This window comes from Maniola jurtina, chromosome 8, assembly GCF_905333055.1.
Source record: "Maniola jurtina chromosome 8, ilManJurt1.1, whole genome shotgun sequence".
Classification (NCBI taxonomy): Eukaryota; Metazoa; Arthropoda; class Insecta; order Lepidoptera; family Nymphalidae; genus Maniola; species Maniola jurtina.
Genome location: NC_060036.1, coordinates 960,625 through 986,318, shown reverse-complemented (window position 1 = coordinate 986,318; position 25,694 = coordinate 960,625). Strand labels below are relative to the sequence as shown.

The 25,694-nt window shown below is 37.2% G+C and overlaps 1 long non-coding RNA gene across 1 annotated transcript; it reads right to left on the bottom strand.

Annotated features, from left to right (window-relative positions):
- Positions 1-5,761: 5,761 nt before the first annotated feature.
- LOC123867878 lies at positions 5,762-24,783 on the bottom strand. The gene is made up of 3 exons (XR_006796524.1): positions 24,651-24,783; positions 6,139-6,144; positions 5,762-5,815 (listed from the first exon to the last, which is right to left on the bottom strand). It is a non-coding gene; the product is annotated as an uncharacterized LOC123867878 (long non-coding RNA).
- Between the last annotated feature and the right edge of the window lie 911 nt (positions 24,784-25,694).

The window sequence follows — 25,694 nt, the reverse complement described above, 5'->3', positions numbered from 1 at the left end:
CCGTCTATAAATCACAGAGGTTTGGTGCATCTGATAGCTTTTCTTGTAAAAGTCTAATTGAATTAAAATATTTTGAAGTTGAATTTCAAAGTTTTTACAGGGTTTTACGAAAAACCCTATAAAAACTCCCTATACTTCGGGTACGGACCCGAATGGTGCCAATGGAACGCTATTACTGAACCTCCGCTGTTTATCTGTCTGTCACTACTGAGCACGGGTCTCAACTCTGAACAAATGGACATGATTTTTACATGGATATACCTAATCAAAGACCTGTAGAGTGACACAGGTATCTTTTTTCCGGAAAAATCAAAGCGTTCGCGCGGGATTTTTGAAAATCTAAATCCATGTTGATAAAGTCGCAGGCATCAGTTAGTTTAAGCTTTAAATACAGGGTGTAAGCAGAACGCTAGCAAAAACGAAGACAGTACTGATGATTACTTATAAGATACACATCTGACTCTCTCTAAACATCTCTCTATAATATTATAGTGTCTGTCAGACAAACATCTGACTGACACTAGAGGTCAACGAACGTTCCGTAAATAGGTCATTCGAAGTTAATGCCGCGTCGTAGATGGGGGACCCGAGTTTTGCACGCTATACAATGCTGGTTTGAAAAATACTAAATCACGAGAACTACAAGGTAAAGCAAATGGTTATTGGCATTGGGTTTTTGCTGGCGTCTGGTTACACCCTGTATACCTAAGCATCTGCTGTCACTAGGACCAGTCACCAGAAGGGAAATGTCGTGTGTTTAACGACAGTGATTAACGTTTAATACGTGTTCTTAATATTTTAAAACACACGGCTCGCCTGCGATTAATTATTCGTTTCATGACAATATTGACATTTCCGTCTCGTACTTATCACGCCGTATTGACATAATGGGCTAAGAGCCTGTGAGGGCCAGACCTCCGTTATTTTATAAAAGCTGAAAGTTTCTCTGCGCATTGTCCCCAACACAGGGAGGAACCATCAAATTCAATTAAATTCAAATTCAAAATATTTTTATTCAATTAGACTTTTACAAGTACTTTAGAATAGTCAAAAGCATCTACCAATGGTTCGGAACGCCTTTTCTACCGAGAAGTACCATTCAATCAACCAATCAATCGTTTATTTGCTCTAAATCACCACCAGCAATCGTCGTAGAGGCGATGGCCGTTGGAGCCGGAAAGTTCTTGAGTGGAGACCGCGTATAAGCAAGCGTAGTGTGGGACGCCCTCCAGCACGATGGACCGACGATATAAAGCGGCTGGCGGGAAGTGGCTGGATGAGGAAGGCTGAGGACCGGGTGTGATGGCGCTCTATAGCGAAGGCCTATGTCCAACAGTGGACGTCCACAGGCTGATGATAATGATGATGATGATTATGATGATGACCACCAGCAAGAAACTCGGCGGTAAAAGCTCAAATTTTCGATACGCATTGTCCTCAATACAGGAACCCAATATGATCAGCGACTATGTAATTTGGATCATGGTGGTTTTGGATAACTATTTGTTACACAATAATTTAGAACTAATGTGATTTCTGTATTAGAAGTATTCTGAGGAAAATATAAATACATACATAGACTGCTAAAATCATAACCCTTCCTTTCGGCTTTGCCGTAGTCGGGTAAAAAATAGACATACTTCGACGAAAGATTATACTATACGTCTTTCTCGAATCGAAATAATGAAGGTCTATAAATATTATAATACTTCTATAAAAAATGAAGGTCTGGCCCTCACACGCTCTTACTGTTTTAGTTCTGAAGATATTTTAAATTTTTATATGAAGTTTAGATAATTTGGATCGGTACACTGAGGGCACCGTCCATTTTAAAAATTTCAATTCATGAGAATTGAGGAGTTGGGAAAGGTGAATAAAAGTTTTCTAGACTTGTACTCTGTTAGACGTGGGTACGATTGCGCGTCTCAACGCAATACAGCGCCATCTGTTATAGACTTGTGTTATTAATTTAATTCATCTCAAATAATGGATTACCACCGATTTCTCCATTTTCCTGTTTTGGGGACAGTAGGTACGCAGAGAAACTGTTATAAAATAACGAAGGTTTGGCTTTCCCGGACTCTTTCTCTATATAAACGTCGCACAAGGCTGTTAGTGTCGAAAATGTACTGTTATAAACTGACATTAAGGTTATGAGAAGTGACAGAGTCGTTAAATAAGAATTAATCTGTTTTTTATTCGATTTCAACGTTCATTAAGATGATCGCATACTTCAACTCGAGAACGAAAAAAAAAACAGACGAAAAAAGTCCAAAAATAACATATTTTCATACGAACTTTTACTCTCTTACTAGAATTGGGGATAGAATTGCCAAATGTGAGTTCCGAATCTTCAGTGAGAGTCATAAGAGGTCTGTCATTTCAAGCTTCAAACAGCTGTTTAGGCTGTGCGTTGTTAGATCAGTCCGTCGTGTTCATGGTATTTTGAAGAATAGTTAGAGTATTCTTCAAAATATGATACGAATAGAATACGATGAACACTTTTTTCACTTTATCTTGTAAAATAAAACCGACTTCAAAAACGACAAGCACTAAAAAGTAAAAAATAACTTTTGTTTAGCTACACGTGTAATGCACCTAGGTATGAAGTCGAGCGAGCATATTAAAACAAAATTAGAAATCCAAGAGTGAAGCTCGCCCGACTTCATACCTAGGTACATTACACGTGTAGCTAAACAAAAGTTATTTTTTACTTTTTAGTGCTTGTCGTTTTTGAAGTCGGTTTTATTTTTCTTTTGAAAATTTTTTATTTCACAATTTTTAGTGGCCCTACTGTACTATAATATGCTGTGCCCAGTTAAAACCCTACTGTTTACTAAGCTATTACACTGATCGCGAGCAATTTGCTCCTATCCATTGAGGAGTTCTGTTCTCCATCTCCGAAGATATTCATCAGATCTTCACCAAATTTATATGGGACCACCTGCACAGTATACCCTTTCAAACAAAAAAAAAATTTTCCAAATCGGTCCAGGGGTTTTTGAGTAATCGGGGAACATACATAAAAAAAAAAAAAAAAATAAAAAAAAAAAAAAAGATCCCGACGAATTGAGAACCTCCTCCTTTTTTGGAAGTCTATAATACAGGGTTTTACGAAAAACCCTATAAAAACTCCCTATACTTCGGGTACGGACCCGAATGGTGCCAATGGAACGCTATTACTGAACCTCCGCTGTTTATCTGTCTGTCACTACTGAGCACGGGTCTCAACTCTGAACAAATGGACATGATTTTTACATGGATATACCTAATCAAAGACCTGTAGAGTGACACAGGTATCTTTTTTCCGGAAAAATCAAAGCGTTCGCGCGGGATTTTTGAAAATCTAAATCCATGTTGATAAAGTCGCAGGCATCAGTTAGTTTAAGCTTTAAATACAGGGTGTAAGCAGAACGCTAGCAAAAACGAAGACAGTACTGATGATTACTTATAAGATACACATCTGACTCTCTCTAAACATCTCTCTATAATATTATAGTGTCTGTCAGACAAACATCTGACTGACACTAGAGGTCAACGAACGTTCCGTAAATAGGTCATTCGAAGTTAATGCCGCGTCGTAGATGGGGGACCCGAGTTTTGCACGCTATACAATGCTGGTTTGAAAAATACTAAATCACGAGAACTACAAGGTAAAGCAAATGGTTATTGGCATTGGGTTTTTGCTGGCGTCTGGTTACACCCTGTATACCTAAGCATCTGCTGTCACTAGGACCAGTCACCAGAAGGGAAATGTCGTGTGTTTAACGACAGTGATTAACGTTTAATACGTGTTCTTAATATTTTAAAACACACGGCTCGCCTGCGATTAATTATTCGTTTCATGACAATATTGACATTTCCGTCTCGTACTTATCACGCCGTATTGACATAATGGGCTAAGAGCCTGTGAGGGCCAGACCTCCGTTATTTTATAAAAGCTGAAAGTTTCTCTGCGCATTGTCCCCAACACAGGGAGGAACCATCAAATTCAATTAAATTCAAATTCAAAATATTTTTATTCAATTAGACTTTTACAAGTACTTTAGAATAGTCAAAAGCATCTACCAATGGTTCGGAACGCCTTTTCTACCGAGAAGTACCATTCAATCAACCAATCAATCGTTTATTTGCTCTAAATCACCACCAGCAATCGTCGTAGAGGCGATGGCCGTTGGAGCCGGAAAGTTCTTGAGTGGAGACCGCGTATAAGCAAGCGTAGTGTGGGACGCCCTCCAGCACGATGGACTGACGATATAAAGCGGCTGGCGGGAAGTGGCTGGATGAGGAAGGCTGAGGACCGGGTGTGATGGCGCTCTATAGCGAAGGCCTATGTCCAACAGTGGACGTCCACAGGCTGATGATAATGATGATGATGATTATGATGATGACCACCAGCAAGAAACTCGGCGGTAAAAGCTCAAATTTTCGATACGCATTGTCCTCAATACAGGAACCCAATATGATCAGCGACTATGTAATTTGGATCATGGTGGTTTTGGATAACTATTTGTTACACAATAATTTAGAACTAATGTGATTTCTGTATTAGAAGTATTCTGAGGAAAATATAAATACATACATAGACTGCTAAAATCATAACCCTTCCTTTCGGCTTTGCCGTAGTCGGGTAAAAAATAGACATACTTCGACGAAAGATTATACTATACGTCTTTCTCGAATCGAAATAATGAAGGTCTATAAATATTATAATACTTCTATAAAAAATGAAGGTCTGGCCCTCACACGCTCTTACTGTTTTAGTTCTGAAGATATTTTAAATTTTTATATGAAGTTTAGATAATTTGGATCGGTACACTGAGGGCACCGTCCATTTTAAAAATTTCAATTCATGAGAATTGAGGAGTTGGGAAAGGTGAATAAAAGTTTTCTAGACTTGTACTCTGTTAGACGTGGGTACGATTGCGCGTCTCAACGCAATACAGCGCCATCTGTTATAGACTTGTGTTATTAATTTAATTCATCTCAAATAATGGATTACCACCGATTTCTCCATTTTCCTGTTTTGGGGACAGTAGGTACGCAGAGAAACTGTTATAAAATAACGAAGGTTTGGCTTTCCCGGACTCTTTCTCTATATAAACGTCGCACAAGGCTGTTAGTGTCGAAAATGTACTGTTATAAACTGACATTAAGGTTATGAGAAGTGACAGAGTCGTTAAATAAGAATTAATCTGTTTTTTATTCGATTTCAACGTTCATTAAGATGATCGCATACTTCAACTCGAGAACGAAAAAAAAAACAGACGAAAAAAGTCCAAAAATAACATATTTTCATACGAACTTTTACTCTCTTACTAGAATTGGGGATAGAATTGCCAAATGTGAGTTCCGAATCTTCAGTGAGAGTCATAAGAGGTCTGTCATTTCAAGCTTCAAACAGCTGTTTAGGCTGTGCGTTGTTAGATCAGTCCGTCGTGTTCATGGTATTTTGAAGAATAGTTAGAGTATTCTTCAAAATATGATACGAATAGAATACGATGAACACTTTTTTCACTTTATCTTGTAAAATAAAACCGACTTCAAAAACGACAAGCACTAAAAAGTAAAAAATAACTTTTGTTTAGCTACACGTGTAATGCACCTAGGTATGAAGTCGAGCGAGCATATTAAAACAAAATTAGAAATCCAAGAGTGAAGCTCGCCCGACTTCATACCTAGGTACATTACACGTGTAGCTAAACAAAAGTTATTTTTTACTTTTTAGTGCTTGTCGTTTTTGAAGTCGGTTTTATTTTTCTTTTGAAAATTTTTTATTTCACAATTTTTAGTGGCCCTACTGTACTATAATATGCTGTGCCCAGTTAAAACCCTACTGTTTACTAAGCTATTACACTGATCGCGAGCAATTTGCTCCTATCCATTGAGGAGTTCTGTTCTCCATCTCCGAAGATATTCATCAGATCTTCACCAAATTTATATGGGACCACCTGCACAGTATACCCTTTCAAACAAAAAAAAAATTTTCCAAATCGGTCCAGGGGTTTTTGAGTAATCGGGGAACATACATAAAAAATAAAAAAAAAAATAAAAAAAAAAAAAAAAGATCCCGACGAATTGAGAACCTCCTCCTTTTTTGGAAGTCGGTTAAAAAGGGTACAAAAATTGGACAGAGACATGTGGCTTCATGCAGTAATTAGTATAGTAGGTATGTGATCAGTTTTATGAAGCAGTATTGTTAATGCTTGCTTGATGACAATCTTACTGCTGACAATTTAAAGTGAAATGACAGGTTTGATTTCTGGTTATGTTGACTTAAAAAATAGGTTCTTGATTGGTCCTTTAGAGTGAATACAAAAAAGATCAATCTTTTTAGATTTCCGTCCCGAAGGATGCTAACGGGAACCTATTGCTAAGAGTCCACTTCCCAACCGTCCGTCCGTCTGACTGTCCGTCAGCGGGCTGTAATCTCATGAATCTTAATAGACAGAAAGTTGAGGTTTTCCTAGAGTGCATTTCTATTGTCACTGTAACTACTAAAAAACTATGATGACAAATTGCAAAATACCTAAAATCTTCTCAGTAGAATCTGCTTTTCGAACCGGTGGTAGTGTCTTAACATAATAATATAATGACTGATGCATGGACAGACGGACGGACAGCTGAGGCTTACTAATAGGTTCCGTTGGCACCCTTCTTGCACGGAATTCTAAAATAACACATTCATGTCCGTAAATTATAAATTTCTAAATACAAAAGACATAAACAACCTTTTTATTAGCATAAGAAATTATAAGTTTAATGTGACCCGGAATAGTAAACAAACTACAAGAATACAAATCGGAATTTATCGGCCATAGACTTAATAACAATTTATTAGTGTAAGTTGTCAAATAAAATGGGAGAATTCATGGCACGATTCTATTACATTATCACAAATGGTAAAGTTTGTCGCGGCGGCTCATAATTCATAGTAATCTATTTAACACTGTTCAGCGGCGAATCGATTAAATCTATTAGGACAAGACGCGCAGAGCAGCCTGTATACAGAGAAAACCCGACGACCTCATTGGCTTAGTGGTGATTAGTGGGAAGTCCCAGGTTCGATTCCCGGCAGTGGCGGATTTTATAATTTCTAAATCTCTGGTCTGGTCTGTTGGGAGGCTACGGCCGTGGCTAGTTACCACCCAACCGGCAAAGCCGTGCCACAAAGCGATTTTGCGTTCCGCTACGATGCCGTGTAGAAACTTAGGGGTTTAGTAAAATAAAACTACCGTACCACTTCCAAATTAGCCCACTTCCATCTTAGACTGCATGATCACTTACCACCGGGTATAATTGCAGTCAAAAGCTAACTTCTATTTAAGCATACGAAGATTTTGATTTTGTTGTCGCGCGAGGTGTGAAATGTAGAGTATTGAACTTGAGGGTAATGCTGTCTTTGTCTTGGGTGTCCCTAAACCCCGCGCTACACTTACGAAATTAGATACAAAACCCTTGCTGCGCTCGGGAGTTACTCTATAATCCCTCGTTAGTCATTACGCTTGGAATTCATCCCGGCGCCCGTAATGGAAAACATTACATTACCCCCATGTTGAATAATCTACCTGTTACTATTATTAGAACTGAGTCACTCTATGCTAAGTTAACCTGTGCACGTTTATTGAGAGCTCTATTATGTTACAAATACGGCTATTAAGGCAGATTTATCGCCGCCATTTGTATTTCAAGGTCGGTAATTACAAGCGTATTACATACTTTTTTATACCAGACACATTTTAAACTGAGTAACATAATAAACAATTCTAGACTGATACATTATGGAGTATAATAATATTTTACAAAAAATAGGGTTTGGAATCAAATCAGTTAAAAAAAATAGTCAAATCAATTATTTTCTTTTTAATTTACATGTTGGCTATTCTGAAGTTTTTATTATTTTGTCGTTTTAGGGGCAATAGAAAACAACACTCTGTGAAAAATTTCAACTCTCTAGAGCTAGGTATAATATATTATGTATGTCACTGTTAACATTTTACTTCTAAATGCAAAGAAAACTAAGTGTGTTGAATTCGCACTGCCCAATACCAAGATTTTATATATTAATTTAATGATAAACAAATTATGATACTTACTTCAGTGTTGAAAAATAAAGCAAAGCTTCAATGGAACCCTCACAAAATATTATCAATACTTGCTGGTAAACTCAGTTCTGTTGCTTACGCTGTTAGAAAGTTTCGATGGATTCCGGCTCTACTGTAATAAATAATTACAGGCCGGTGTTCCGGTAGTAGTAAAAGATAAAATAGTTCGCCTGTATGCATGGAGTGTCCAGAGTGTGCTAAGGTGTTGGCTGGAACCAAGTTTTTCTATAATCTGTACCTAGACTACCTAGTAGGAGCCTTTGTCATAACCTACTCTATAAACTAATCAGTGTCTCTGTTTATTAATGGGCAACATATTATAGCCATTAAAATAATCAGTCCCGCTTATCTCCATTACTGAGACCTTTATAACGCAACAAACACGATCGTTGCCGCGGATTTATTGCTCCGATTCGTGTCTCAAGGTCGATAGTTAGGGTGCTATCACACTGGTGAGCTGCGAGCGACGCAACGTTCCAACCTCCAATACTATTTGCTTTTATATAGTAACTAGCACTCATATTCCAAGTCGTAACCAAAGATTTCATCCATTTCATTCGACTTTAATATTCAATATTTATTTATTTCACGTAGGACTGCATTACCGCCGCAATATAGCTGCTTCCATAGGATTTCCATTATTCTCTAGGACATCAATAAAACATTACATAGATACTAAACTATATAAAAGGACGACAATAAACGACGATCAGCAGTGTGCTATCCATGAGACATTGCTAAAAGAGATTACGTCGCCATTGTCAACATGGAAAGACTACTCATCAGACATAAGAAAGAGACAATCGGCAGCTTCGTTTACGTAAAGCATTATTTCTGTTACTCACACCTAAAAGTACACTTTGTCCCTAAGATTTTAGTCTCAACGACAGAGACAACGCTCTACAAGACTAAAGCAACCGATAACCTCTCTCTAAAGTTTGATGTGTAATGTCTCTTGCCACATTATTCGTGTTGAGCACTTTCACATGAGATCACAGAAAATACGCTTGCGAACGAACACACCAGTGTGTTAGGACCCTTAGGACGATAAGTATAATAGGGTAATAATATACTCGAATCGTTCACATGAATTTTATATGCACTATTTGTGCTAATGGGCTATTGTAATGAATCAATTGTCTATACCTACTTTTATGGTAAACTAGTTTTTCTTGCGATATTATTCAAGTATAATTAATATGCAAGTATGAATACCCATTGCGCGTGAGTAATTTTTTTTTTAACCCCCGACCCAAAAAGAGGGGTGTTATAAGTTTGACGTGTGTATCTGTGTATCTGTGTGTCTGTGTATCTGTGTATCTGTGTATCTGTGTATCTGTGTATCTGTCTGTGGCATCGTAGCGCCTAAACGAATGAACCGATTTTAATTTAGTTTTTTTTGTTTGAAAAGTGGCTTGATCGAGAGTGTTCTTAGCTATAATCTAAAAAAATTGATTCAGCCGTTTAAGAGTTATCAGCTCTTTTCTAGTTTTCTTGTAGAAAAGAAGGTTAGATAACCGTTAGGTTCATAATATTATGTCAATAGACAAATGTCAAGCTGTCAAGATGGACGTTGCCTAAATACATAATTATTTATTTGAAAATGATGTTTTGGAAAACTCAAATACTTTGGATCGTCGGGGGTGATATAAATTTTTAATTTTCACTTGTACTCTGTGCTGTAGACTCTTCTTGTCTGGCGCAGCGGTGAGCGCTGTGGTCTTATAAGCGAGAGGACCTGGTTTTGATTCCCAGCAAAGAAAATTTGGGAATTAATAATTTCTAAATTGTCTCTGGTCTAGTTTGGTTGGTTTTGGGAGGCTACGGCCGTGGCTAGTTACCACTCTACCGGTAAAGTCGTGCCCCGAAGCGTTTTAGGGTTCCGGTACGAAAAACTTATTAGTGGCATGGGCGTAATGAAAAACTGTCATATCTTAGACTGCATCACTTACCACTAGGTGAGATCGCAGTCAAGAGCTAACTTGTAATGGAATTAAAAAAACAGGCAGGTCAAATAATACCTACTTACGTCAAATCTGGGAACCTCTTTAGAGAGGAATATTCGTAGCTACTGAACCGAAAGCCGCTTAAAGCCCCAACAAAGACATAATATCGAGGTTCAGAAATAAATAAACAAGGCAAGCAACCCGTCATTACGATGTAGATTGCGACTCGCAAATTATACACCCGCACACGTAATGACCGTCCTGTAACATTGCCCGCACTCTTTAACTCAGTATAAACATGAAATGTATTTGAAAGTATGTATTTATTTACGTCCCTCGAAATATAGGTAGTTATAGGTTATAAGTACGCGACAGGTCAAGATGGCAATCGATGTGGGATAGCACGGGCGACGTGCGGGTGTGCGGGGCGTCCCCCCACCTTATACCCCGATTGCCATCTGGATCTGTCAAATACCTTACCTATTATAATATTATCTAGTCAACATATTTATAGCGTATTATATTTTATAGTCAATTTATTTAATTATAACCATGGAAGATGGAGGGTTGTCCCAGTTCATGATTATAGCTCGCTGATAGTCAGATAGACAGACACACGGACGGACAGCGGAGGATTAGGTAGTAAGAAAACCTATAGGGCACATCCCGTTGACCTAGAATCATGTTTGGCAGGTAGGTAGATCTTATAGAACAAATAAAGGAGAAAAATCCGAAAACCGCGAATTTGTGGCTATACCATACAAAAAAAATTGAAATGACTGCGCAGACTGTTATTAACTCGCAATTCTACATAAAGGTGTTACTGTATATCTTGTACGATGATACGGAACCCTTCGTGTGCGAGTCCGACTCGCACTTGACAGGTTTTTAGGGTTCCGTACCTCAAAAGGAAAAATGGAACCCTTATAGGATCACTTCGTTGTCTGTCTGTCAAGAAACCTATAATTTCCCGTTGACCTAGAATCATGAAATTTGGTAGGTAGGTAGGTCTTATAACACAAGTACAGGAATAAATCTGAAAACCACGAATTTGGGGTCACATCATTTAATAAAAATTAAAATGTGCTTCAATTTTCAAAATAAGTTAACTATACCAAGTGGGGTATCATATGAAAGGGCTTTACCTGTACATCCTAAAACCAATTTTTATTTATTTTTATGTATGATAGTTTTTGATTTATCGTTCAAAATGTTGGAAAAAATACCCGAGTACGGAACCCTCAGTGCGCGAGTCTGACTCGCACTTGTCTGGTTATTTATTGAGAAGCATAATAATATACTTTACTCCTTTCCACATGGAAAATTTGAATATGTACTTACGAGTACCTACCGTTAAAATTAAGCCCTTTTTAATAACCTCAGCTCCCGCTGCGTTATTGTAACAAGGGTGCAGCGCCCTGAAGCCATGCATAAAATTTTAATGATTTATTTTCAATTGCTATTAAACCCTTTACCTTGCTTATTGGTCTTAAATTTGTTTACAGCAAATATTTTTCTTGGTATTAAGAATGAGTTTGATGAAGTGTAAATGGAGAAACATAATGAACGTAGAATGAATGGAATTTTATTGTTGATTAATGGGGAATATTAGGTATGAAGTTTGCTCTTCAATTAGAGGTTGGAATGAGTACTCTCTCTTGACTTAAATCTAAAACATAAATCAACTAAAAAGATGCTAAGCAAAGCTTCAATTTAAATCAAAATGGTGGGTAATATGTATTACAGTAATATCAAACATCCTCCACTTTGAAGCGCCGCAGAAAATGAGTTATTATAATAGATTTACGATCATCGCACAAACATGGCCGCTCTCCTTTGATGTCATTTTTCGTGAGCATAAATTTTTCAGAATAACATAAAGCTCCACGCGTTATTAGGCATGGAAATCGTTTTGGGACACACAGCCCTATACTTCAAAATATACAAGTGTAAATTAAAAATTTATAACACCCCCGACAAGTGAAGGTTACAGTAACCAGAAAAGAGCTGATAACTTTCAAATCTAAATCACTAATCACACTAATATTATAAAGGCGAAAGTTTGTATGTGTGTGTGTGTGTGTGTGTGTGTGTATGTTTGTTACTCCTTCACGCAAAAACTACTGGACGGATTTGGCTGAAATTTAGAATGAAGATAGATAATATCCTGGATTAGCACATAGGCTACTTTTTATCCCAGAAAATCAAAGAGTTCCCACGGGATTTCGAAAAACCCAAATCCACGCGGGCGAAGTCGCGGGCATCGGCTAGTCAAAGAATAATTTTTACACAGCTGCAACATTTTTGAAAGACCTATCCAGCGATAACCCATACAGAAAAAAATTTATCCCCACTTTACGCGTAGAGGAGGTAGGTATCTACTTACCGTACATTTTATTTTCTTCAAGATTTTATTTAGTCGTTTATCCACGTGATACATATTAATGTATGTATATTGTAGTAGATATAACCATTTACAGCTTTCTAGGTACTGAAAGTCTCTGAGCTAAGCCGCGAACAGAATGACAGACAGACATGGCGGATCTATAAGGTTTCCTTTTTTACTACGGACTCATAAAAACTATAAGATGCTAGGATATGGAACGCCCTTCCAGCATCAGTTTCCCCTTCCACTTTTAATATGGGTACCTTCAAGTCAATAGTTAATAGGCAACTTTTAAGCAAGCGCTCTCCATCTTAGGCTGCATCATCACTAATTGCTAGCAGATCTGATTACAGCCAAGCGCTAGTTAATACATTAAAAAAAAAGATTGTCCATCCTAAGTGTCCGTATATCCAACGACTTCACACGTCGCCTCCTCACATATAAATCTTCCTTTACAACTGCATAAATTTGTCGATGAAGCGATTGTCGTTTCCGGTTCGCCTTTATTTGCGCCGCATCCGCCGTGCATGATGTAGCTTTCTAGGAAACCCGCTGGATAAACCAGCGCAGTCTTATTACTGAGTTTTGTAGATAAAAATAGGTGCTGTAGTGTGTTAGCATATAAGTAAAAATTAAATTAAAAATTTAAAAACCCCCGACACAAAACCTCTAATAACTTTCAAACGGCTGAATCGATTTTCTTGGATCATAGCTAAAATACTCTCGATGAAGCCACCTTTCAAACAAATAAAACTAAATTAAAATCGGTTCATTCGTTTAGGAGCTACGATGCCACAGACAGATACACTGATACACAAGTCAAACTTATAACACCCCTCTTTTTGGGTCGGGAGTTAAAATAGCTGTAGCTTAATTTAATTTTGGAGTTTCTCTACTACATGATACAAGGCATAGGCTAGGTCTGCATCCCTAGATCCCTACATAGTCGAAATCCCACGGTCTCGTACGAGGCGATTTGCTTCCTCGTTTCTAATACGCACTGCTAGAATATGGAATGCCCTTCCGGCTTCCGTTTTTCCCGCTAGCTATAACATTGGTACCTTCAAAAGAAGAGTGAATAGGCACCTTCTGGGCAAGCGCGCTCCGCCTTAGGCTGCATCATCTCCAGCTTACTATGATTGCAGTCAAGCGCAAAAGGCTTTTTAAAAACCTCAATTCACGCGGACGAAGTCGCGGGCATCAGCTAGTTGTTTCGATATGAATTTAAAACCATCGAGCTAACTAATTTAAATATTATAAAGGCATTATTCCACATCCATTATTCAGTTATTTATCAAACATCAAACCCAATTTATAAGCTGATCATTCTTCTAAGAAAGCTACCATGTCACACGCAGCATACCCCCGAGAATTAGGGGAGTAATCCTATTATGGCTGACGTTGATCGACCATTTGTCATAATGCACCTTACATCAAATCTTGCCGAGATCTTAATAATGGGGAGCTGGTTTGATGAGGCTTACTAGAGATGGCGGAAGAAGCTTGGGTATTAGATATAATCTATTTTTAGGATCCTGTAAGACCTCATATATGTAGTTTCATCCAGTCCGTCTGTCTGTCTGTCCGTCTATCTATCCATCTGTCTATTTGTCATTAAGGTATTACCGCTGTACGGAGGCATATTATAATTTTGAAAAAAAAAAATCCTAGGAGGTAGGATTTTTTTCTTTTTTCTTTTTTTTCTTTTAGGATATGAAAAACGTTAATCGAAAAAAGAAATGGTTTACCCTCTTGACTCTCGGGTGGTATAATGTTTAATAGGTACACATTTGAAAATCATTATGGTTTATTAAACAGTAATTAGAAAAAAAGAGTACTTAAGTAAAACGAGAATTTTTTAAATAAATTCTATTAATTTACCTACCTGACTTGCCAAACCGCAGAAAAATTGAGCTTAAGTAAAAGCTATAAGAATAGTTTACCTAAAAGATAATATTTTTTCAAATGAATACTCTATTATTAAAATTAACTTATAATATTTATGAATTCAATATTAATAACCGTGTGAATAATAAATTAAATAACATTTTCCTCCTCAGTTATGTAGCATCAGCTTCATTGAGTCTTTATAAAATCATACCACACACTACTTAAGACGCTTAGAAGGTTAGACCTTGACGCGATAGATGTTTTTTGATTAACGACCTGTCTCAGGTCAGGTCTCCATTGTTCCCCTTTGAAATTCCGACACTCATTTATCAAGCTTACCGCTCTGTTCCGAAAATTAAGCGTATGGCCCAAGAAGTGAATATACTAATAATTTCTGTCGATAATAATGGTTTTAATCTTCACCCAATCTCTTGATATCCAAATTCTTTCCTCACTGTGGCAACACACAATACCTAGCGGTTTAAATATTTTGATTTGATGAACCGTTTTCCGCAGACCTTAATATCATAACTTATTGGATAATAATAAATTAGAAAATATTTAAGATGTTCATCTTACATAGTTCGGACTTTTGGAGCATACATTTATAATATACTGTGTGTTTTTTAACTGGGGAATATGGGGAATAATATGGGGAAATCCAAAACCATAGCAGGTACAGTGAAATTATTGTCTTAGGAAATTTAAGCTCTTTTTTTGTAAAAATAATTTTGGTATACCTAGTCAATTTTTTGGGCAAGCGTGAGTTGTCCATGAAAATCAATGAAATTGTCTAAGAATTTTTAAATGCCGATCGACTCAGTTTCACGTAAGGATCATTTTATTGTATGGAAAGAAAACAATTAGGACTGCAGAAGTACGTCAAAAAATAAATGTTTTTCCATATAATAGGTGGAAGCGATGTTACCTACCTACTAAAATATGATAGCCAAACTAGTAATAAAAGAATAGATAAATTAATTACTGTACCAAACTAAAAGTGTCTACTACAAAACCACAATTACACCGGATATTGAAAATCGTGCAAACCCTTCAAAACAATATTCGCCTCCCAAGACGTGAACATGAAGTTAGGTCAGTTCCTGAATTAGTCACCTCACGATCATCGGACAGGAGACTGACAGCCCAAGCACGAACCCTATTGTCATTTAGAAACACAAACATAACTTTACTATCCTCATAGACTTAAACGCTAAAGAGATAAAAGCTATTTTAGATCAAAACGACGGTACAGGTGAAGTGGTAACTGTAGCGCATGTTGTCATGTTGGAAAGCAAGTTAGTAAACACGGTGTGGCGTGTGTGACTTATGGTTAGGGAGGTAAGATTTATATTCAAAGTCTCTTTGCATCGGTGTAAAGTATGAAACATGACTTTTATGGTTCAGCTGGTAACTTGTGACATTTTGTAATTCAAAATGTTTGTATTTCCTGAAACATAAAACAGCGCTTTTAGTAGTGTCTGTCATAAAGATAGTTTCTTGTTGATTTATTAAGATAAGTTGTAAATGTTTTACAAATAATTACTGAATTTAATTTAATTTTCTAAACAGGAAACAACATAATATATACTTATTTGCTGTTTCAATCTATGTAGGTACTTACTGTTTTTACTAAAATCATGTATGGATAGATCATTTGCGACTGGACCGTTTAGATCCAAATTTTGCAGTTCAAAATCTTAATATCAGTCTTCAAGCTCGTCTAAGCGCCATTTTACCAAATATCCTTTCTCGTATTGTCCCTTTTGGCGTTTCTCAGAATGTCTTTTTCTCAAATTGTACCTTTATAAATAAGTTCTACATTATAATTAGCATAAAATCTGGAAATATATCTGGACCCGAATTTCACACGAGTGAAGCCGAGGGTAAAAACAAGTTACCTTTATAATCATAAGACCATTATCGTAATTGCTCACGCCATCAAAATACTCGTCCGGCGATGACATCACCAAAATCACCCTAAAACTATTTACATTACAGGCTCAAAATTAACTAAACATTATTAATCATAGCACCAAGTCAAAGCGCCCTCCGTAAAGCGCTGAGTACGCCATAATGATATATGAGATATTTGATGATAAACAATCGGGGTCATTTATTATCTGTCCGTTATTTGACAGGCGGTAGGCAGATGTCATTTGTCATTTTCCGTGGGTCCCTTCGTTACGCCGCCGCCTACATGCGCCTCCGACGGTGGTTAGCTATCAACCGACAAAGGTACACACCGCTACGCAAACTTCAACTATAATACAACACTGTTAAAGTTGAATTTGGATCGCAGCAAAAATCAATCTTGATTGTTTTCAGCATGAACGATTATGATAGATGAAAGAGTTAGCGCTCCTGCTGAGGTAACAACTTCAACTGATTTTGAACTTAAAATAGATAGTAATAAAGTTGGGAATGGTGCGATAGGTGGTCCTGTTGAAGCTGGTACAGCGAAACTTGTTATTGAAGATGAAACAGTAATGGATGGGGATAGAGAATGCGTGAACGATGTCGGAGATGTATTGTTATCTCGCTGTTTATCAGTATGCCGACCGATCGCTCCTTTAAATAGTAATCGCTCCTTCTCAAAAGTATAGTCGCTGCTACTGGTAATATATTCATTATAACTGACAACTTACAAACCGCCATTGAAATAAATAAAAATACTTTATAGCTTCTCGAAAGAGATTGGATCTTTTAAGGTTTTTATTGACATCGGTTGTTTTGTGGCTCATATTGCATTTTAATTAATAATTATGTTGTTTTAAATTATGGTTGCTGCTGTCTGGCTGACTACCACGTTTTCTCTTTTGAATATTGTTTAATTGTTTATAAATTATTATCAGTATCACACTAAAGTGACACACATACACACGCACAGACACACACATACACACACAATCAGAAATAAAATAAAATGAATTTTATTTTGTTAATTATTATGAGTACAAATAAATGAAAATCGATTTAATATTACATTTGAGCTGTTATGCAATATTATGTCTACTTGGCGTGCAAAATTAGAAGTAGAGTTAGGTACTGGTGAAAAATCAAATAATTATTATAGTAGCAGAAAATAATTACGATATGAACGTTAATTAATCAAAACAAATTTAAGTTGAGATGAAACTAATTTAATAACAAGAATCGCATCGAGTCTCGTGATTAAATTAGTTTTATATCCACTTAAATTTTTGAACATACACTTGAACTTAAGTTTTGATTTCACTGTCATTATTTTATACACATAATAGTATCCACTTTTTACATAATATTCAAAAATTAACACTTGTTAATTTTTGATTATTATGTGTAAAAAGTAGGTAGAGTTAATGTTGAGAATTTATAATTTGAGCAAATATTAACCAAACCTATTTTAATTGAATTGAGATTTTCAATACTAGTTTTTTTTGGCTTATTCTTCTCTAAATATTAAAATCTACTTATAGTATATCTACGATTTCATTTCAAGCAAGGGGCTTGAAATGAAATCGTAGATATAAGTCGTAGTAGTCAAAGAATCTCAGGATATATTTTATTTGTTTCATATCAATAAACTTTGCTAAAACAAAAGGTACAACTTCTTTTAAAGACAAGTGCAGTATTTTAGTTCACCCACGGGCTCGCAAGTCGCCTACGGGTGTCTACTAAATCAACTGTTTAATTTCCCGAACGAAACTTCGAGCATTGTTTGTTACATGATATACATATTTTAAACTTGAAAGTACCTACATCAAAAAATTTTAATTTTGCAAAGTTATTTTTTTTATAACATTCACTTATCTGTAATTTAAAAAACCAGCCAAGTGCGAGTCAGACACGCGCACCGAGGGTTTCCTACTCGAGTATTTTTTTTCGACAGTTTACACGATAAATCAAAAATACTAATTATTTGTCCATGAACAAATTTTAATTTTGTTTTGTGATGAAACCATAAATTCACGGTTTTCGGATTTTTTCCTTTACTTGTGCTATAAGACCTAAAAAAATTCATGATTCTAGGTCAACGGGAAGTAGGTACCCTATAGATTTTCTTGACATACACGACACACGGACAGACAGACAGACATGCAGACAGACAGACAACAAAGTGATGGGTTATGTTTTTGTGTTTGAGGTACGGAACCCTAAAAAATATCGAAAACATTTAAAATCTTTATACTGTTAACCCTAATATAAAGAATAAAAGTATTCTTGATCTACAATTAATCACCCAGCGATAGCAAACGCATTACAATCATACTTAATTCTACAATCCAAATGATGGAACACGATGATTGATTCAGAACCGAACACAAGACAGACATCATTAATATTGTTTACATATGATTGATCACCACGCCTCCGCAGTAATTCGTGTATCATTCCTTATAATCGATGTTTGATCATGCTGAATAGGTAAGTATAGCGGATTAGAAAATCTATGTGTGAGATCACCAGTTAACAAAATCGACCGACGATATTTCAATCTCAACGCAAATCCCACAGCCTCTCTCCGACGATAAACAATAATAATATCGATTAAATTAACCACACTCACGACGGGGGACTTTTTAATATGATATATCGGGCCATTAAAACTCAGTCGTGGCATAAAGAAAGAAAATTATGATGTCCGTAGACTAGCAATAAAATGGTAATATATTTAGCAACCCTACGCGGCGTGGCTATAAACAACTTTTGTGAGGAAGGCAGCTCTCGGGCCGATTCATAAATTTCGTGGCGCGCCGTTTAGTTTTATGTACGATAATATCTATTCGCACGCACACCGCCAGAGCCAGGCGATAGTGCCAGCCTGCCAGTTGCCACTGCCAAGTGCCAGATAAACGGACACGTGTTTCACAACAATGTCACTGCTGTCGAGCTACGTGATACAACAATGAAATAACGTCAACGAGACGTCGTGTTTTTATTTCGCATAAACGACTGTAAAAGCAACTGACTGAAAATACAGTACAGGTAAATACAGGACAGGGGATTTGAAGTTTTGAACCCGGGCATCTCTAACTTTAAGGAGTCATATCTGTTTCAAGTTATTAATGATCACTTGTTTTAATTGTAAAACAAAATATTGTTAAGAAACCTGCATGCCTGAGAGTTCTTAATAATATTCCCAAAGGCATGTGAAGGCTACCAATCCGCAATTGGCCAGCGTGACGAACTATGGCCTGAAGCATTCTCATTCTGGAAGGAGACCCGTGCTCAGTAGTGAGCCGGTGATGGGTTGATAACGATGAAGTTACGACTACAAAGAAACGATAATATGCACATTACTTGTTAATTCAATACGAAAGCTGGGGAAATGAAAACTCCAAGTTAAGAGTTTCCAAGACGATCATGCGGTTAGATGTCAAGCACGTAGATTTATTTTGCTTGATCAAGCTGCTTGATGCCCCCGTCAAGTGGCTTGATCAAGCAAACGGCACTTTTCTCATATTTCGAACACTGTCCGCACGTCGCGTCAAGCAAAAATATAAAATCGCATCAATCGCGCGGCAAGCACGTAAATGCTTGACTCAAGCATCAAGCTGTAAACGGTCAGAATGCTTGAGTCAAGCAAGAATCTATGTGCTGGACGTCAAGCTGCTTGACCGTCTCGGGAGCTCTTAAGTCAGTAAACAATCCATTAACGGTCGTAGAAGAGGAAGATACGGCATACGAGCACCTTGTACGGGGCCTATTAACATAATCAGACACATTCGCCGAAGTAATGCATGTAAAGAAGTTTAATGAAACGTCCCCGATAGCAAGCTCGGCGAGTCATGAAACAACTATCATTAAATCCGACGCGATACGGACGATAATCATCGGCTGCGAGCAAAAAGCTATGGCGTCGGTTGTGATGCAAATTGCATATGCTATAAATCAAGTACTTAATCACCGTGCCACGGCGCGGGACGTAATAATGAGATTACTTGAAAAAACCGGCCAAGTACGAGTCGGACTCACACATGAAGGATTCCGTATCACCATACAAGAAATCTCAAACCTGTCAAAAAAAATTTATTGCTCCATTAGAACACTGCAAGTTAATAAATGACAGTGTCATCTATGATCTGATTTAGTAAACTAATTATTTGGTCCTGAACTCGATTTTTTTGGGATGTAGCCATAAATTCAAGGTTAATCCTTTACTTGTTTTATAAGACTTAGGTACCTACCTGCTAAATTTTATTTTCAACGGGAAATACTTTATAGGTTTTGGTTTCCTGAATTACCAGACACGAAAGACAGACAGACAACGAAGTGATCCTATAAGGTTTCCTTTTTCCTTTTGAGGTAGGGAACCCTAAAATTACACACAGATACGTTCACAGAGCGAATGTAAGCCCCCGAGATATGATGGGAACGTTGACAAGAAACATTGTAGATCAGATCGCGAACAATCGACATCATGTCTACTAACCGTAAGTTATAGGCGATAAAGTAATACTTTATGTACGTGTGATGTTGAACGGAGGAGGCAGGATATAGAAATAAATTAATATCACAATGACTACTCGAGTCGAGATGTTAGGAGCGATAATAAAAACAGCGAAACACCGAAGGGAATTGGAAGTTAAGGTTACACTTTTTACGCGTTTCTCCATAACGAATCATGGCATTTTTTTTTTGTGTTACCTTCTCTTTCAGAGGTTGTAGAGGAGGTCAAACTACACCAAATGATCTATAAACGTCCATATTATGCAAAAAGGGTCCGTTCTTGAGCCATTGATCGTTTTGAGTTTCTCAGAAAAAAAAAATCTATTGTGTATTGCTTTAGATATAAAACTAAGTAATCAATCAATTTTTCTCTCCATTATCTATTCCATCAAATAGTGTAAGATTTGATTTATTTCAAAGTAATGCCTCTTGTAACATATTTGAAGCCAAATGAGGCAACTTTGTGCGTAAATAAACCATGTAAGAAACTTTAAAATTGCAAAGCTATTGGTTTAAAAACAACAAACTTTTTTTAATAACAGATCTTAAATGTCTTTCAATTTGTTAAAATTTTCAGATTAGTTTCCAAACGTGGATTTGAGTTGTTCACTCATCACGCATCTTGAGTATGTCCCGCCCGTAAGATTGCAGTAGCATGCTCTCACGTTCGACTTGAAGCAATCATGGAGAGCACTCTTAAAGCCGAGATTGGAAGTAGCAACGATGACTATAACTCACGATACACAATAAAGATCGCTATTGAACTCGCAGAAAACGAATCGTCTCTTAACAGAGAACAAAACACGCTACCGCCGAATGTCGCATAAATCTTTATTATTGCTGCAACAAGCTTACATATACCGAGTCGTTTCAGGTACTCCAACCGGACCCCACTCTGTAAAGAGTGGACCATACCAAAGTAGCATGTGAAAAATCACATGAAAAGTATTTTCACATTAACCACTTGCTATTTTTTTTTATTGTAATTTTTATCTATTTTACCTATTAAAATATTAAACCACTGAAACTACGAGATAAGGCAAATGGTTATTGGTATTGGATTGTGTTGTGAAGGTACAATAATAATGCCAAGTTTTTGCCAGCATTCTGGTTACAGCCTGTATAATAGGTAGGTATGGCTGTTCAATTAACCTGGGTCACCTAGGTAAATGATATAAAACTAGCCGATGCCCGCGACTTCGCCCGCGTGGATTTAGGTTTTTCGAAATACCGTGGGAACTCTTTGATTTTCCGGAATGAAAGGTAGCCTATGTGCTAATCCAGGATATTATCTATCTCTATTCCAAATTTCAGCCAAATCCGTCTAGTAGTTTTTGCGTGAAGGAGTAACAAACATACACACACACACACACACACATACATACATACACACAAACTTTCGCCTTTATAATATTAAAGTGTGATAGTGTGATAATCATTTCACAAAATCAGCAACCATACCCATCGCTAGTACAAAGAGTATAAACTCACGACTCCGAAGCATTTTTTCGCTCAATGAAATATGCTACATCGCCCCCGGGCCAGAGGAAGGAAACCCATAAATAAATAATAATACCACCATTTATATTACCAAAGGGTTTCGCCCGACGTGTCTATTATCATCTGAATTGTTTAAATATGATAATGCATCAAAATAACAGGCAGTCGGAACGCGGCCGCGACTTCTGTTCCGCTATTATCATAAAGATTCACTTAATAGACTGTTTCAAAATTATTATAGCGCTCTGACACTGGTTTATCGTCGGGAAAGATTATCGTGTCGCTTGTATATTTAATTTTTGAAGTGGGAGCGGGAATTTAACTTCGAAATTCATTAAGAGCTCGTTCACACAGGCTGCGTAAGCGCAGACGTAGCGCGTACCATTGCGTTTTAATGTATGGAACTGTATGAAACATGGCATACCGCTTGTGTGGCGTGAACGTTCACGTAGACGTAATGCGTGCAGTTACGTCTATTTGTCCACGCTCGTCACTACGCACGTGTCATGTGTACGAGCTGCATACGCAATTGGTGTGAATCAGCCATTAATATTACAGTACAGTAGACACTAATGTGGTGTCAGTGTGGTTATTTTGTTAGATTTCAAAAGAATGCGACGCAATTTCGATGAAAGCTCTCATAACCTTGTTTCTTGTTCAAAAATGATATTTTTCTGCTAAATAAATACATTTTCATTTCTTTTTCATTTCATTATTATGTTGAAAAAATTATCGTCATATTTCAACAAATTCACACAAATAGATATTAAATATATACCTAAACCTTCCTCTTGAATCACTCTATCTATCTAGTATGACAAGTGTAAATTAAAAATTTATAACACCCCCTACAAGTGAAGGTTACAAAAACTATAAAAGAGCTGATAACTTTCTTCGGCTGAACCGATTTTCTTGGATTATAGCTAAGAACACTCGATTAAGCCACCTTTCAAACAAAAAAAAAACTAAATTAAAATCGGTTCATTAGTTTGGGAGCTACAGATACACAGATACACACGTCAAACTTATAACACCCCTCTTTTTGGGTCGGGGGTTAAAAACCGCTTTTAAATCCGTTGCGTAGTTCAAAAGTAGGTACTAGCTAGCTACTCAGTACCTTTCCTCTGATTTTGAGAAATCTGATTTTGAGAAAATTTGGCACTGGGTAGCTTGCGCCCCAGGGAAAACATATAAGCTACTGTATTGGTACCGAAAAATTTAAGACTTCCCCATCGCATAGGGTTTTTAAAAACCTAAATTTACGCGGATAAAGTCGCGGGCATTATCAAGTTGCTATAATTCTTTTGGATGTAATATTATTTCGTTCTTTTGAGTAACTGTTATATCATTAACACCTGAATTTCGAAACTTTGTATCATAATGAGACGTCTTATCTTTGGCTAAGTAGGTAGGTAGGTATATAATTAGAGATTGCCTGTCAAGATTAACTTAATTTCGCAACCAAATGAATCCTTTTAAGATTGTTTATTATAAGAACGGAACGGCTATCATATTCGCTGATTAAGATCGAATTTAATTATTACCATCCGGTTGCTCGTATGTTTTAAGGTTACACTTTTTATGCGCTTTTCTATACAATCGTATTAACACGTCTGTTACTTATTCTATTATTTGTTGTTCTAACTAGATCTAAAACTAAGCCAGATATCGATTTATCTATCCATTATCTTTGCCTTAAAATAATAAGCGTAGAAAAATTACCTATAGGCATCGATCCTAAAGGTAGATACTTATTTTATAAGTAACGACACTTGCAATGTGTCTTTTTTAAATTTTTGAGTCGATCTTGTGCGAAAATAAACGATGAAAGAAACAAAAAAATTGCAAAACTATTGGCTTTAATGCAAACGTTGCTTGGTAATAATTTCAAAGATTTTGAGTTTAATTAATTAAAAATTATTATGCAAAAAATTTACGTAATACAAAATGTTGATTTATGTTTTTCACACACCACGCATCTTTCTCTTGAGTATGTTCCATCCGTAAATGTTGATGGCAATCCTGTCACGCTCAACTAGGACGTATTTGTAGCGACCATGGAGAGCGCTCTTAAATTTAAAACTCAGTACGTATTCGATTTAAACGCAGTACATAAAGGGGTAATAAAGTACCCCTAATAAACCCCGATACGCATCAACTCGGTTCGCAATAACCGTATACAGACTAAACAAATGATTTTCTTCATAATAAAAACTTCACAATAAAAGCGCTCACAAAATGTCGGCCATTAAGTGTATTTACGCAGCGAAACGGATATAGGGGCCGTAAACATGCGAGCGGCTTATTCAGATGCTGGCAAACTTCAGCACTTGCTAAGAAAAGACGCGGGATAATATTGTACGCTGGATAAATCTATAAAATATGCTGTACCTGGTTAAAAACCTACTGATTACTAAGCTATTACATTGATCACGAGCAATTTACTATTATCCATTGAGGAGTTCTGTTCTCCATTTCCGAAGATATTCATCAAATATTCACGAAATTTACATGGGACCACCTGGAAAGTCAAACAAAAAAAATTGGTTGTCTGTAAAGTCGGTTTACTGACGATAGTTGAACGTGACAACAAAGGCCGATTGTGCTTCTTTGTCGCTCGTTCCGCGCTCTCGCTTGCACTTCAAGCCTTACATGGAACGCCTCAGAGCGAGGTAACGCCGCATGAGTCATGTTTTTTCGTGCGTGCAGCCGGCTCTATCGAATTATAAGACGTTGTCACGTCAAAAAAATTTTGAAATCGGACCAGGCATTTTTGAGTAATCGGGGAATATACCTACATAAGATTCCGACGAATTGAGAACCTCCGGCATTTTTGAGTAATCGGGGAACGTACATAAGATTCCGACGAATTGAGAACCTCCTCCTTCAAGTCGGTTAAAAAAGACCAAAGTGAAGATCTATGCATTATTACCACGATCGTTAGCAACCGATAGACGTTGACTGCTGGACATAGCTGTCTTGTAGGGACTTCCACACGCAACCGTATTGCGCTGTCGCCTGGATCCACCAGCTCTCTGCAACTCGTTTGGTGTCGTCTTGTCGAGTGCCAGTCGAGTCTTGTAGAGTCTTCATTCTAGCACCTTGGGACCCCGGCTATCGGTTTTTCGAACTATGTGCCCTGTCTTCGCAACCCGAAGACAACTCGAAGCCCGAACGCGCGCGCCCAGACGAGTTTGATTCGGCGGTTACCTTCTTCCTCGAAATTAGATCGATCTATGCATAGTGCCATACTAACTATAAATTAATAAAACAAAGACTTCATTTGTAAAGTAAACCACCAACATAATTATCGATCCATCGCTGCTCAATCTCCGACCTGCCTTAAGCTCCAGCTACACGCTCCGGCTTACCTGCACAAGCCAGCTGGTGCGTGCGTGTGGACGGCAAGATGGTATCCCGCGTAGTTCCAGAAGT